Consider the following 16,249-nt stretch of genomic DNA (forward strand, 5'->3'; position numbering starts at 1 on the left):
TCGTGCGCACAATTTTTCCGAAACTTTTGTTTGGGAGGTACCTGAAGGGGTGGACCGATACGGCTTATCTTCGAATTTAAACTATGTTTGGACAAAATATTACGAAGGCCAAATTTTGGACCGAATCGGCAGATCCGTTCGAGAGTTATATTGCGCTCCAACCACTGCACACGGTGTCGTAGGGATTTTTGCATCTTTCAGGCTATTTTCTCAGGAAGTATATACTTGCCCCTGATGAAACTTGTACCGTCGTATGGGGGGCAGTGAATACAATTTGTTGCAACAAAAATCAAAGCGATTCGAGAGCTGGTCCTAATCAGAACTTATCCGAAATTTTTGTGTGCGAGGTACCCGATGGAGTGGACCGATCGAGTCGATATTGAAACCTCATCTAAGTCTGGTAGAAATTTCACGATGTGCAAAGTATGGATGAAATCGGTTACTTCCTTCAAGAGTTATCGTGCGTACAAATTTTCCGAACATTTTCGAACTTTTATGGGGGAGGTACCGGAAGGAGTTGATATAACCCATCTTCGAACTTAAACTAAGTTTGGGAAAAATATTCCGAAAGCCAAATTTTGGACCGAATCGGTTGATCCATTCGAGAGTGCGCTCCAGCCAGACAGACAGACGGACGGACATTGCTAAATCAACTCCAAATTGTCTGAAACGGATTTCGTCCAAACATACTTGGGGGTCTAAAACCATTATTTCGATGAGGCACATTTTGCCCGTATGAAAGTGTATATACCCTCGTTAGCATAAATGCTGAGGGTATAATCAAAAATGTGAATGGAAATATTATATTGGACAAGGAAGAAATCGTATTTAATATTGTTAATAACATCAATACATTTTTCATATATGTACATGCATATATTTGAAATATTGATGTACCTATTTATTACATTACATAATCATTTGATTTCAGATGCCGATTTCCCGTTGATGATTTCAATATTGAAGAGATTGTGTTTTATTTTACAACTAACGAGAAGGGTTCAATGATGTTTCCATATTTTATTACACTGTGAACCGAAGTTTTGGGGGTGGAAAATTCTTATTGGAGATGAAAGCCCTTGGTGAGTATATACAGAACCCCGAAGGACAGATTCGCCGTGAGTCCAACTTTCGCGATATGGCGTGACGAATATTTTGCTGGAGACCCTGAAAGCCATCTGGAATCAGCGTTATATCTTTGTTCGTTGTTGTTTAAGCTTATATCTAAGATGACATGTCTTTAGTCAAATCAAATGAGGATTTTTTTCGTAGAACATTTCGACCTTCTAACTCGCTTCCTTCAATGTCCTTTTCGTCCTTTATTTCAAGAACCGTAATAAAAGTGGCACAAGATGCCATTTTCAGCTTCGGAATATTCTACAAAAATGTCGCTCGGAAGATTTTAGGTACGGTTCCAAAAGACATAAAATCGATAAAATCTTGTTTAAGCGGTCGTTTTTCAGTTTTACCCGAATCTTGCTCAGACAGCCAGCCCTATATGTATTTATTTCAATATATTATTGTTTACCTATTGATGAGCTAGCATTCTCGGAGTCATTAAAACAGTTGGATCTCGTTTTGCTAACACGTTAATTTCATTATTTTTTGGAATAAAGATCCGGATATCCGAATTATGGAAGCGGTTATTCTGATATTAAAACCGAATTTGTATCCGGTTTTTATGAACCGATTAACCGTATATGTATATCATTAGAAAGCTATTAAAATTGTCAATTAGATATGATTAATATGCATTAGACATTTTAATGGGCTTTGGTGCTGGAACAAAAACCCGTATTTTTGAACCGTTTCTTGACGTTTGTGAGGATACATTTCTGTGCGTGAAAAAAATTATGATCATGACCTGGGGGGTGGAAGATTCTTTTTGGAGGTGAAAGTCCTTAGTAAGGACATACAGAACCCTGAAGGGCAGATCCGCCGTGAGTCGAACCTTTGAGTTATGGCGGGTAGAATTCTGGGATGGTGACCCATTATTACAAGTGTAAAAAGTTACGTAACTGAATTTCAAGTGGGTTTAGGGTTCTACTGGGACAATATGTGACATGTGGGCGTAAGATTATTTTCGTGATATGCCCTAGCCAAATCGGCTGAGGATTTTTTTGTTTTAATATTTTAACCCCGAAATTGTATCTTTCCTTTTCTTTAAACAATATTTTTGTAACTTTTTTCAACAACAAGGACATAAACAACAAGGCAGGATAAGAGTAAGACACTAAATGTTCTACAGAAATCGTCTTAAATCGATTTGACTTAGCACATACTGTCCCAGTAGAACCCTAAACCCACTTGAAATTCAGTTACGTAGCTTTTTACACTTGTAATAATGGGTCACCATCCCAGAATTCAACCCGCCATAACTCAAAGGTTCGACTCACGGCGGATCTGCCCTTCAGGGTTCTGTATGTCCTCACTAAGGACTTTCACCTCCAAAAAGAATTTTCCACCCCCCAGGACATGACCATAATTTTTTTCACGTACAGAAATGTATCCTCACAAACGTCAAGAAACGGTTCAAAAATACGGTTTTTTTGTTCCAGCACCAAAGCCCATTAAAATGTCTAATGCATATTAATCATATCTAATTGACAATTTTAATAGCTTTCTAATGATATACATATACGATTAATCGGTTCATAAAAACCGGATACAAATTCGGTTTTAATATCAGAATAACCGGTTCCATAATTCGGATATCCGGATCTTTATTCCAAAAAATAATGAAATTAACGCGTTAGCAAAACGAGATCCAACTGTTTTAATGACTCCGAGAATGCTAGCTCATCAATAGGTAAACAATAATATATTGAAATAAATACATATAGGGCTGGCTGTCTGAGCAAGATTCGGGTAAAACTGAAAAACGACCGCTTAAACAAGATTTTATCGATTTTATGTCTTTGGGAACCGTACCTAAAATCTTCCGAGCGACATTTTTGTAGAATATTCCGAAGCTGAAAATGGCATCTTGTGCCACTTTTATTACGGTTCTTGAAATAAAGGACTAAAAGGACATTGAAGGAAGCGAGTTAGAAGGTCGAAATGTTCTACGAAAAAAATCCTCATTTGATTTGACTAAAGACATGTCATCTTAGATATAAGCTTAAACAACAACGAACAAAGATATAACGCTGATTCCAGATGGCTTTCAGGGTCTCCAGCAAAATATTCGTCACGCCATATCGCGAAAGTTCGACTCACGGCGAATCTGTTCTTCGGGGTTCTGTATATACTCACCAAGGGCTTTCATTTCCAATAGGAATTTTCCACCCCCCAGACTTTGAGCTCCATTTTGTTGCACAGTGTTATTAATAGTTTTTATTTGTTTTTCTTTCTAAATGTGTGACCCTATTTCTTTTATGCGTCTGTTGTTGCTTTTGTGTTTTTCTATACATTTCAAAAAAAGAAAAACAACCTCCATATAAAAATGTGTGTATGTCAGAGTAAGGCAATGGGTCTCTCGTGAGCGTAAATTTACTATCGGTCACCACTAGTTGTAGTCTACACAGGTTGTGAGCGAGAGTAAATTTACGCTCACGGGAGACCAAATGCATTACTCTGGTGTATGTGTTTTTGTGGTTTTTGGGTTTGTATTTATATTTCATCTAAACAAATATTTGTTTGCAATCAAACAAATATTTGTTTGCACCTAAACATATATTTGTTTGCACCAAAACAAATATTTGTTTGCACCCAAACATACATATATTTGTTTGCAAGACCGAAACATATGTTATATTTGGGACTGGTTGCAAACAAATATATGTTTACTGCAAAATATGTTTGGGACATATGTTAGAGAGGTCCAAAATCGAGGAGACGGCGTTGTCTACATCGGGCTACGGGCAGGTCTTTTTTACCCGGTGTTTACACACTGATTGATTACACTGTACAACAAAATCGAACATTTTTTAAAATTACAAGAAACCCCGCACAGATTATGAAAGAGGACCGAAAAAAAGATGACACGTATATCGGCGTTTTGAAAGTTTACGTCAGGAAGTAATCTAAATAGGCGTGGCAAGTTCCGCCCATTTCTACAGGTTTTGAAATATTCGACATCAGATTCCTTGGAATCCTTGTATTTTAGGTATAAAATGTCTTTGGCAATATTATGAACATAGGTCCATGTTTTGGTATAGCCCGATATAACGGTACCTCCCGATTTTCGGTATTTTGAGAATTTTACCTACAAGTTTTAACCGAATTATCTGTAATTTGAACATTTGACATTTGAAATTCTTAGTGGTCACCACACCTCTCCACCAAAAATTGTCAAGAAAGATCGATGTATTGATAAAGCCCCCATATAAAAGTAATTCCCGATTTTAAGTAATTTGATGATTTTAACTACAATATTAAACCGAACTAGCAGTAATTTGACATTTGAAGTTCTTAGTGGTCACAACACCTCTCCATCAAAAATTGTCAACATAGGTCCATGTTCGGATATAGCTCCCATATAACGGTACCTCCCAATTTTCAGTAATTTGGCAATTTAAGCTACAATTTTTAACCGAACTAACTGTAATTTGACATTTGAAGGTTGTATTGGTCACCACACATCTACATCAACAATTTTCAACATAGTCCCAACATAACGATACTTCCCGATTTTCGGTACTTTTACTTAAAATGTTCAACCGAACGTAGGTCCATATTTTGGTATAGCCCCAAAACAAACCTCCCGATTTTCCGTACCTTAGCTTTATTTTTTGGACGAACTTTCTGTAATTTGAAATTTAAAAGCCAAAAAAATTCTGCAACAAAAATTGTTCATTTAAGTTCATATTTTCGTATAGTCCACATACCTCCGAACTAGGTGTTAATGACATTTGAAGTTCCCACGCTATGTACCGATTTTCGGTATTTTGAGGATTCTAGCTACAATTTTTAACCGAATTAGGAGTTATTTGACATTAAAGGCTGTCAACATAGGTCCATGTTTTATTTTAACCCCTATATAACGGTACCTCCCAATTTCTAGCCCACCAAAAATTGTCAACATAGTTAGATATAGGCACCATAAAAAGGGTCTCCCGAATGAAGCATTTTATGTATATTATCTGACATTTTAACGTACACAGGAATTAAAACTAATTATTCCATTTTAGTTCAGAATATTTTATGGTGGAGGGTATGAAAAGTTCGAACTTAACGCTTTTTTACTTGTTGAGGTTTGCAGCATTTTCCTTGAATAGGACAAGACTTTGAAATTGGATTACAGAAAATGTTGTAGTTGTGGCAATTCTCTACAAGATTGACCTTTGATTTGTTCCCAGGTTTTACCATTTTTGAGATGTAAAAGTTCATGTCACATTTTTAGGTTTTCACGATTTTGCTTGAAAGCGGCAAGTCTTATCAAGACAACAGAGAATCGCATAGCTGTGAAAATTCTCTACAAGATTGGCTTTTGTAAATTTTTCCTAGATTTTACCATTTTTGAGATGCATATATAAGTTTAAATTGGGATATTGCAGTCATAACACTGTTTTTATAAGCAGGCGATGGTGTTAGTGCAATGCCCGAATTTGAACTTCTATATATCATAAATAGTAAATTCTAGAAAAAAATCATAAATGTCAATCTTGTAGAGAATTTTCACAGCTACAATATTTTATCTACTTTCATTTTGATAGAACTTGTTATTTTCAAGCAAAATCCTGAAAAAGCCCTATAAATGTGAATTTTGACCGCGATTTATTTTAAAATCTATCTGCCGATATTTTTTTTTATTTTTCTCATCTATATACATTGCAGATTCGGAATCCGCAAAAACTTCCCAGGTGTAAGCATTTTTCATTTAAAGTTAGTTCAGCCGCACAGTGGGTAGTGATCTAAGACGATTTTGAACAAACTCGACGAGGGCCCTTATATCCCACTACATTTGGTTGGGTGAATAATATGCTAGAAATTTATCACCCTCATTCCGTTGTCGAAGATATTACTGTGAAAGCTACAGCTTCCGACCCCAGGTCTTTAGTCACCTCGTTTGGACGGGATGTGAAGCTGTTGTTGAAGAATTTGGTTTTAATCACAATTTTATATAACGGATTTAATCTAGAAACCAAAGCTAAGTGCTATCTTATATCGTTTTGGCTAGGCAGTAAACATTTAATACAATCTTCTGGTACTGGTTCTGTGGTATTCTCTTCATAACCTGTTTTTCTTCAACACAACAAAGTGTTGCATGAAAAATAAAGTTAACAGACAAATTTCCCTGAGTGTAATTTGTTGTCGTTCAATTACAATATTCATTTAGCTTTTCTATGCAACAACAGTTGTTTGTGCGGTTGTTGCTTACTTTACTTTTGTAGCTGACATCAAACATTGCAAGCAAACTGTGGCAGCAACAGCACCAGCTAGCGATACAGCAGCAGATTAAATATTCCTATACTCTGTATAAGCTATTATACATTTATATTTGTGTGTTGTATGTATGGACTTGTGTATGTCCTTATTGTTGTTGTTGTTATTTTGTTATCCGCTACTGCTGTTCGGCATTTGCTGTTTTATTCTCTGGCTGATGTTATTGTTTTCTGTTGGTGTTGGTTGTTGATGAATATCTTGACTTATTCCAAATTCAAAGTGTTTCTCTTGTCTTGAGTTTCTTTTGTTGGAAATTATCGTATTGCATTCAAAGTTGTTGTTGTTGTTGCTGATGTGGATTTTCTTTAGTTTGTTTCTTGGCGTCTAACGTTCGTTCAGTTGTAGTTTAGCGTCTTGAAAGTACAATATGTCTGAATAACACAAAAACAATAGCCACAATAACAAAATGCTATTGTTTTTATTCTTATTGTTGTTGTTCTTGCTGTTTTTGTCCTAAGTATTGAATGGGAATTATCGTAATTGATGAATGACATTGATAAAATGTACATACCGCACACATCACAGTCTGGATGGTACCCACTGATAACCCGACAACAACAAAGCCAAGTAAAACAAACAAAAAAACTACAAAAGCAAATTTAACAAACGTGTCGAACAAACAATCGGACGAACACTCGTTTGGCCAACATGCAAATGCCATCAATCAGCAAATAAACTAACGAATGAACATTCAACCAAACACTCAGACTCACACAGTCAGACGCATTTCAAAGCAATGCTATTTTTGAACATTTTCACTTGAGCTTTTTCTGCCATTGGCTTTCAATACCTCTCTTTAAATAACATTCGATTTTTTTTGCAATGCAGCATTTGTTTACCATTTGTTTTTGTCCAAAATATTCCCACAGTTTTCTTACTTTTTGTAATTTGACCTGTTCGAAATTTGGGGTTTATTATTTGTTTATAGCTTAGCTTGCCTTTGCAGCTTAATCCATTTTCTTTCATCGCTATCGCATACCTTCGATAGCTCAGTTGGTAGAGCGGTGGACTGTAGAGTGAATTTGTTTCGAAGTGTGAACTACATTCGAAAGAGGCAGTTATCCATAGGTCGCTGGTTCAAATCCGGCTCGAAGGAGATTTTTTTGTTCCACTTTTTTTAACATAATTTTGTCTATATACAGTTAGTCAACTATATTATTGCAAACGATGAATCGTTAAACATTTAGATTTTTAATTAGGAATTACTACAACAAATTCTTTCAATAATGTTGGGTTTTTTGTACGTATCTGTTGATTTACCTGTTAATGACAACATCCAGCCAAAAAATGCAGAAATCGGTAGTAAATTACAAAAACAGCGGACAAAAGGTATAGGTACCTGGTTTTTGTGGTGTCAACTAAATAATTGCAAAATGAATGAATGTGCAATAAAATCGTGGGATTTTCACAGCGATTTTTTCAATTAAGGATTTTTATGATTTTATGGTATGTGGACATGTAAACCCATAATTTTTTATCATAAATTAATTGTTCTGTGTGTAACATAGGCGGTATATTCAGAAAAAGAGAAACTCAGGTAAACGGATTTCGGAAAATATGCTATATTTGGTCTTTTCCAATATAATAATGGTAAATCCGCCAGAAAAATCGCTAAAATCACCTCTCATAAGCTGATAACTGTATGCAACATCATATACCGCACGGAGAGAGAAGGCAGGTTCAAACTAAAGACGTCACATTGTAGGCCAAAAGTAGTAAATCCACGAATTGGCAGGAGACTGATTAAAGAAATTGACGAAAGAACCCAAATCAGCATTAGATAATTGCTTTTTCTAATCAAAATAGAATTTGGAGTAAGTGTTTCACATGGAGAAGTCAGAAAAGTGCTACATAACAACAATCCTTGATCATGAGTGACTAGGTAAAAAATATTGCCCTCCTAGCACAACATATAGAAACTATTCAGACTTGTTACAGACAACTTTTCATGCCATCTTAAGTATTGGGATGAGGTTATATTTTCTGATAAGACTAAAATTATGTTGTACTATCACGATGGGCATGAAAAAGTACTGCGAAACCCCTTTATAGCCATGGAAAACAAAAATTTAATAAATACCGCAAAGTTCGGAAAACTGTCCATTATGGTATTGGGTTGTATACCAAGCAGTGACGTTGGTGACATCCAGATTTTGAAGGAAACAATGACAGAGTACGTTTATTTACGTGTTTTAAACATTATTTATCCAAAAAACGTCAAGAAATTTGGACCTGTTGACCCTGAAAATGCAAAAATATTGCAATATGAATACTACCAAGACAACGACCCTACGCATAAATCGTATTTATGTAGGACTTGGTTGTTTTACAACTGCACCAAAGTCATTGACACCCCAGTCCAAAGCCTAAATATTAACCCAACATCGACAATTCATGGGTACACCTGAAGAAAAAAAGTCGGGAATAGGTCGCCCACTAACCTGGGGGACTAAATAATATGCAATAAAGAAGAATAGTTAAAAAATACCATTGGAATATGACATTCCAAAACATATTTATTAAATTCAGATACGTTTACAAGCTGTTTTTGATGCCAATTGTGGGCACAGGAAATATTAAAACCAACTTTTCGAAAAATACCGTGAAAAACTGAAAAGTTGTGAATTTTGCAATTCTTTAGTTGACAGTGCAAATAATGAGTTGTACTCATTTTTGTTAAGTTTAAGAAAATGTTTAGTGAAATTTAGCTACTTTTTATTTTATTATATTAATAAACATGTGTAAGAATTGTATTGTTAACAAAAATATTAATAATGATATTTATTTATACCAATAACATGATGTTTTATTTAAACTTTTGTAATAATTTTGGTTTTGCAATAATATAGTTCACTAACTGTATGTATAACAACATTATGATAAAGTCGTAAATATTATTATGAATAAGAAATATTATTAAGTAAGTAATCACACTGGCCAACCTTTAAAATCACGTTGGTGCAAAGAGGTACAAAGAAAACGTCAAATGTTATAGATTTCAAAATTATTTAAATTAATTACAAACAGATTATTTTTGTTCAAAAAATGTTTTTCAAAGGAACCGTTCGTTCCCAAACGAATCCGTTTAAAATTTCTTTTTTTTTAATTAAAGGCATTCATCTGATTCCGAAAAGCTTTATATGTATATCAGTATTTCCATTATGTTTGTTTTGAACATTTTTTTAATTGTTTTCATTGAAAATTTTGTTCTTTGTGGCAATCCCAAAAAATATTCAATATACAGATAATATACATAAACATTCCAGAAGGGACAAGGGAGACTTCTCGAAATACTTCTAATGTAAATCTTTCTTATATCTGATGTAAATTTTTCATACCTGATTTAAATTTTTCATACTTGATTTAAATTTTTTACATATTCAAAATTTCAAATGAGATATATAGAATCCGTTCTTTATTTATTCTTTCTTTATTTTTTGTAAGCCCTATAAAGCTTCAAGGCGCTGGGGCAACAAATAACTTTAGTAATGAATTGAAACTGAAATAAGAGAATTATGAAAAAATAAAAAAAACCTGCGCCTTTACGCATAAGGAACACAACGGGTTCTTGCTTTGAACACTCATATCTCCGACAATTTTAGTCCAATCGATGCGGAATTGTTGCAATATATTCTATTATAACTATACTGTAAAACAAAGCTTGGCTCATCTTGATTGCTGTTTTGTTTCGGGCTTATACTCATAGATCCTCCATCGTATTTATTCATAATTTCTTTGAACCAATCGACAAGAACCTTTTTTGAGCGATTGCCAAATTGTGATGGATCTAAAGAGAAACCCCCATTGTTCCGACCAGGTGTTCATGCAATATCAAATGTCCAAAGATGTCTCTGTCTTACGGTATATTACATGGCGATCTAGCATTATCCGTTTATGCACGGCTTAATTTTTTTCTGGCACAACGGCCGTTTTCGTTCGACCCTCATGACCTTCGTTTATTGACATAAAAAGATTTAATTTGATCGATGCACTCTTGCCGTGATTATCCACGTTGAAAGTTGTGAAAAATTATTGGACGAAAATATTCACAAGTAAATTTAATTTTGCCGACAGATTGAAATACTTTTTTCCCAAAAAAAACGTATGTATTTAGAGGGTTTTCAAAATTTTGTGCGTATGAACCGACAAAAGTATGGATATGATTAAAGCTCAAAAATTTGCGGGGATATCGATGGATGGAGCTTTTTTATCACACTAGCTTACGAAAAATATAACATCGCTCTAAACAGGAAAACCTTCGGTAAAAATTTCCAAAGGATCCTCGAACAGACCCTTAACCACACAAAAATGTTGAACATTTGTGTGGGTGTTACCAAAATAATTGGACAGATAGGGCCCAAATTTGAACAAAAACTAAGTATCGACAATATTTATAGAACCAAAGTTTGGATCAAATCGGTTGCTACGTGTATGAGAAATCGCTTACGATTTTAGCGAATATTTTCGAACTTTTGGGGGGGGAGGTAACGGAAGGAGTGGACCTATAAGAGACACCTTCGAATTTCATCTAATATTCGAAGAAATATTACAATATCCAAAGTGTGGAATAACACAGTATTCAGTTCGAGCTTTCCAGCCACTTCATATGGTGCCATAGGGGTTTTTTACAACTTTCGGGCTGTTTTCTCAAGAAGTATGGACTTGCCCCTGAAAAATTTTTTACTGTTGTAATTGAAGCAGCGAATACAAGTTGCTTCAGGTCTTTAAGTGCATTTATGTGTGCGAGGTACCCGAAGGAGTGGACAAATATAGTCCATATTTGAACCTGATCAATATCTTGTAGATATATTAGGATGTGGACCAAACCGGTCACTCCCATCAAGAGTTATCGTGCGCACAATTTTTCAGAACATTTTTGAACATTTGTAGGGGAGTTACCTGAAGGAGTGGATCGATATGGCTTATCTTCCAACTTAAACTAAATTTGCACAAAATATTAAAAAGGCCGAATTTTGGACCTAATTTGCAGATCCGTTCGAGAGTTATACTGCGCTCCAACCACTACACACGGTGTCATAGGGTTTTTTTACAACTTTCAGGCTATTTTCTCAGGAAGTATGGACTTGTCCCTGTTAAAACTTATACCGTCGTATGGAGGGCAGTGAATACAAGTTTTTGCAACAAAATCAAAGCGATTCGAGAGCAGATCCTAATCTGAACTTATCCGAAATTTTGCGTGGGAGGTACCCGAAGAAGTGGACCGATTGAGACCACATTTGAACAGCATCTAAGTCTGGTAGACGCTTCACTATGTGCAAAGTATGGACCAAATCGGTTAGTTTCGAACATTTTCGAACTTTTCTGGGGTTGGTACCGGAAGGAGTGGACCGATATAACCCATCTTCAACTTAAACTATGTTTGGACAAAATATTACGAAAGCCAAATTTTGGACCCAATCGGTTGATCCGTTCGAGACTTATCGTGCGCTCCAGCCAGACAGACAGATAGACGGATGGACATGGCTAAATCAACTCCAAATTGTCTGAAACACAATAAATCCATTATTTCGATGATGCACATTTTTTCCGTTTGAAGTGTAAATACCCTCGTTAGCATAAATGCTGAGGGTATAACAACGCAACGTACTTGGTGGTATATCAAACTGTCCTGAGTACATTTAGGCTAAAAACTGAAAACTTTAAAAAAAAAAAAAAACTAAAAAAAATCAAAGCTACCTTGCAGCCCTCGTACCGACTTTACGGTAGGACTTTAACCCTAACACGCGTTTTTGTGTATTATATGCGGTATAATGAATCAAATACCGCAGTTTTTTGGCGATGTAATGATCCAAACATGCCCAGCAAAAATTCGAATCCGTTAGTCATTATGTAACCCATTACAAAGTAATGTAAAAAAATAACTACTTACAGTGTCGGCCAAAACTAAAGCACCCCCGCAGTACATTTTTTATAATGATAATTTTTTAAGAAAACAAAATTATACATTTGTTTTTTTTTTTCTTTTTATCTATTTATATCTTTATTGTTGGAAAACGCAAAAATAAGGAATTCAGAATTTATTAAACAAAAGTTAAAATTTTAAAAATATTTTAGGTTCGAAACATAAGCGGACAATACTAAAGCACCCCCCAATTTGAAGTACAACAGAAACTATTGAAATCAACATTTCGTTGCGTATCCTCTATTCTGGATGACACAAGCACATCTTTTAGGCATAGAGGATATACATAAATTTATTAATTATTGCAGACGATATTGTTTCCAAGGCTACTTTTGTGGAGAACTTCTGTCGAATTGTTTTGGAATCAATCCTTAAACAATTTCGATATATGATTTGGCTCGTATTTTCCTGGAAGGTCCATCTAAGTGGAATCTCTTCTTCAGCATAATACAACATCACGCCTTTTAATACATTATGATTCTTGAAACAATCCATAATTTCATTAATTATATGAATTGGTCCCTTGCCCCGAGAAAAAATCACAGACCATTATGTTCCGCCTCCCTGTTTAAAGTATCTATAATATTTAGAATATAACCGTTGCCCATTTGGTCCACGCTATTTGCCACTTGAATACTTTAAATTAAACATAGAAATGGGAAAACAGCACAGTCCTCCATTTTTTCAGTTCAAACGGGTCTTGGCGAATTCCAGTCTTGCTCCTTCATTTTTTGCCGATATGAAAGGTTTTTTTCTGCTGGTCGTCGACTGAATAATCTGGCATCTACCGTTCTTCTGTGAATCGATCTTTTGTTAATTTTTAAATCTTAGCGATTTTGTATTTGACCAGAAGATGCTGTAGCATCATTTTTGGATGAATATGAACAATATCAGATAATGTTTTGGTATAGCGCCGTTATAGCGATACTTTCCGATCTTCGGTATTTTGAGTATTTAAGCCACATTTTCCTACTAAATTAGCTGTAATTTGGTACTTAGAGTTTCTAGAGGTCACAAAACATTTCAACCAAAAATTGTGGACCTGGGTCGTTTAACAAATATAATAAATCTTCAGCCTGGAAAGTAGCATTGTGGAAACCTCTACACAGCTTGCGGTTCCAACAATGCATTTCCAAATCAGGTTTAAGTTTAAACCTGACTAGTTTAGATCGTTGCCATCAGGGCGAACTGATGAAGGATTATTACTTACAATGCATGTCAGTGCTATTCACGGTATAGGTAAATCCATTGCGAAATATAGCCTAATTATTAAATGCGATAACAGCATCATCGGAATATCGTATGGTTTAGTGGTATCAAGTGGATTATTTTCATTTAAAATCTAAGAAGATGACTTTGCATACCGAAACCCATTTGGTAGGCGAGAACAATTATCATCGGAAGTTTCATTGCTAATCTACAAGCAAGTAATCCGGACTAGCATCATATAATCTGCTGCTGGCCGGACTGGCTTAGAAATAATAAGAAACCGAGAAATAAATATTTCGGCATCATGATGTTAACGACGCTAACAACATTGAGCCATTTAGATTCTATTCAACAATGACAATATTAAAAGTAAAAAAGTTCAATCCGTCGCTATTTTTCGAAGAGGGTTATAATTTTGGTATTATTCATCAGTGTCAAGCTTAAGTGTTCCATACGCCATTTTCCCGTTTTAACATAATAACATTTTATTGTTGGATATTTGCAAAATTTAGGAATTTAAAGGAATATCTGTTGGAATATAAAAATTGTTCAATGGAACAAAGTGCCAACAAAATTTTGCCATCTTGGCCTCAATAAATTCAAAACTTCTAAATCGAAAATTAAAGTTCTGATTTTTGAAATGTGTCTAGTCGAAACGTGGATATCTTGGAAACTGTAGCAGATAGAAAAAATCCTACTTAAAATTCTAAATGAGCTTACGAAAGTAATAAATGGCTTATGTAACACTATAAATACATACATACATCGTATGTACATATGTATGTATTTTTGATGGCATGTAAGCATTCAAAATTTGCCTTCCAAAAGCGTAAGACAAGTGAGTTGTAATCGAAATGTTTTACGAAAATAGTGTGTCATCACAAAAACATTAACGTTTTAGATGTAAATAATAAAAAATATTGGAATTTTGTACATACATTTAGAGTAATATTGTAACATAAAATAATAGATAAATACATTACATGGAGTAATTTAATGAAATTAAAATTTTAACAACTTTTGTGTGAATAAATGAAGATTCTTCTTCCAATCCCATGCTCTTCCATCCCAACGCAAGCGATAAACATTTACACTAATAATCACTAATAATAATGACCACTTCGAGCCACAAGTTTAAAACGATCACGATATGAATGCGGCAGCAACAATGCGCCGTAAATGGCTTCTGTTGCTTTTCGTTTACGACCATTTACATTGATGCACACCAGTCGGTAACGGACGGACACGCAGACATGTCGGCTACACTGTAATCATGGCCAAGAGAACGACAGACAGACAGACCAATTAACGGATGCATCATAAAAACAAAAATAATCATTCCTATTCAACGATTCAATGGTAGCCAGTCAGTGACAGACAGACCGACAGACATGCACAGCCCAATAACTTGACGGTGCAAATGAAAACAAAACAAAAAACGCATATCTATCTCCTGCTGGCGATATATGATGCCGCTTGAATTGAGCGTTTTGCACATTGCATGAATGAATGCCAAAAGCTGTCCAGCTTACAATGGACGAACGTGCGTTCAGCTTAGCGACTCAGTATGCGTTCATAAAAATCCATAAAGAATGATTACTTAGAGCAGACTAAATGGAGTTCCCAGCATCCTTAGCACGCAGCACAAAGGAACGCTGCACGTCCAATAAAAATGTAGCCATGAGAAAATCGGCTGTTTGATAAATTGTCTTTCGTTTACACTTCACAATGTGTTATGTAGCGAGTGGGGTGTATTTTTAGCTTACAACAGCAAAAAAATGTGTAGCTCATTAAAATTTTAACTTGGAAAAAATGTTAATTTCAATCAAAAGTACAAAGGTTGATGATGTATGTATGTCTTATCATCACCTTAGGAACATTTTTAATGCGGGTTTTCTGCTCGTATGGAACTGCAAAACTTTATTAATTAATGTGAAAATCACCTGAAATCGAAACAATAAAATATATAGTATGTGATTAGAACGACGCAATTCTCAACAACATGTGTCGATTAGAGTTATATATTTTGAAGGAATTATATACATATATGTGGTAAATTTTTACAATGTTTCATTGTGCAGAACTCCTTTTTGTGGAAACTATTTGGCCGCCCCGTAAAAAAGAGCATTGTTTATCCAACCCTTCTATTACGCTGTGCAAAATGTTTAAGGCAATCTTGTGCAAACAATTTGAGCTTAGGATTTTTTGAAAGTACAGACCTAAACGACAAAAACCCTAGTTGGGTTTTGTTGTGTCAGATCCAGCTTGGATTTTATGGCCCCATCTAAACATGGTTAAATATTGACTTTTTAAAGAAATTGTGGGCTATATCTCTTAAACCTATGTGAATCTCCATCTGACCTCTGAGTCAAATTTGTAGATAAGGGCAAGAATAACATATTTGGAGAAATAATGTACTCGAAAAACTTTTTGTATACATTTCGCAACATACATATCTCCAAAACCGTTAATTTTGTCTTAATGATTTCTTTTGGAAGAATATCCCCTGGAATGTAATACACGACTCTCCGTAACATGTCATTGTTGTAAAATACCTCTATCACGTTGTTTTCAGCATATTTTTCAACGACGATTTAATAAATATGTCAATAATGTGGCGAAATACGAAATACGAGAATACACTGTTGGTGTGAACGGTGGTTGAAATACGTGTTGTAAAATATATGATGCAAAATACCGCTGAAAAAAACATGAAGTAAGTATTTTAGA

The 16,249-nt window shown here is 34.9% G+C and overlaps 1 long non-coding RNA gene and 1 other non-coding gene across 2 annotated transcripts in view; one reads left to right on the plus strand and one right to left on the minus strand.

Moving 5' to 3' along the window:
- LOC141406537 (uncharacterized) overlaps positions 1-16,249 on the minus strand; it is a 217,637-nt gene that overhangs the window by 26,771 nt on the left and 174,617 nt on the right. The gene's annotated exons all lie outside the window — the stretch shown is intronic.
- On the plus strand, positions 7,366-7,483 carry TRNAY-GUA (transfer RNA tyrosine (anticodon GUA)). Its single transcript has 2 exons — positions 7,366-7,402; positions 7,448-7,483. It is a non-coding gene; the product is annotated as a tRNA-Tyr (tRNA).

This window comes from Musca autumnalis, unplaced genomic scaffold (genome assembly GCF_047663935.1).
Source record: "Musca autumnalis isolate F117 unplaced genomic scaffold, ASM4766393v1 scaffold_5, whole genome shotgun sequence".
Lineage (NCBI taxonomy): Eukaryota > Metazoa > Arthropoda > Insecta > Diptera > Muscidae > Musca > Musca autumnalis.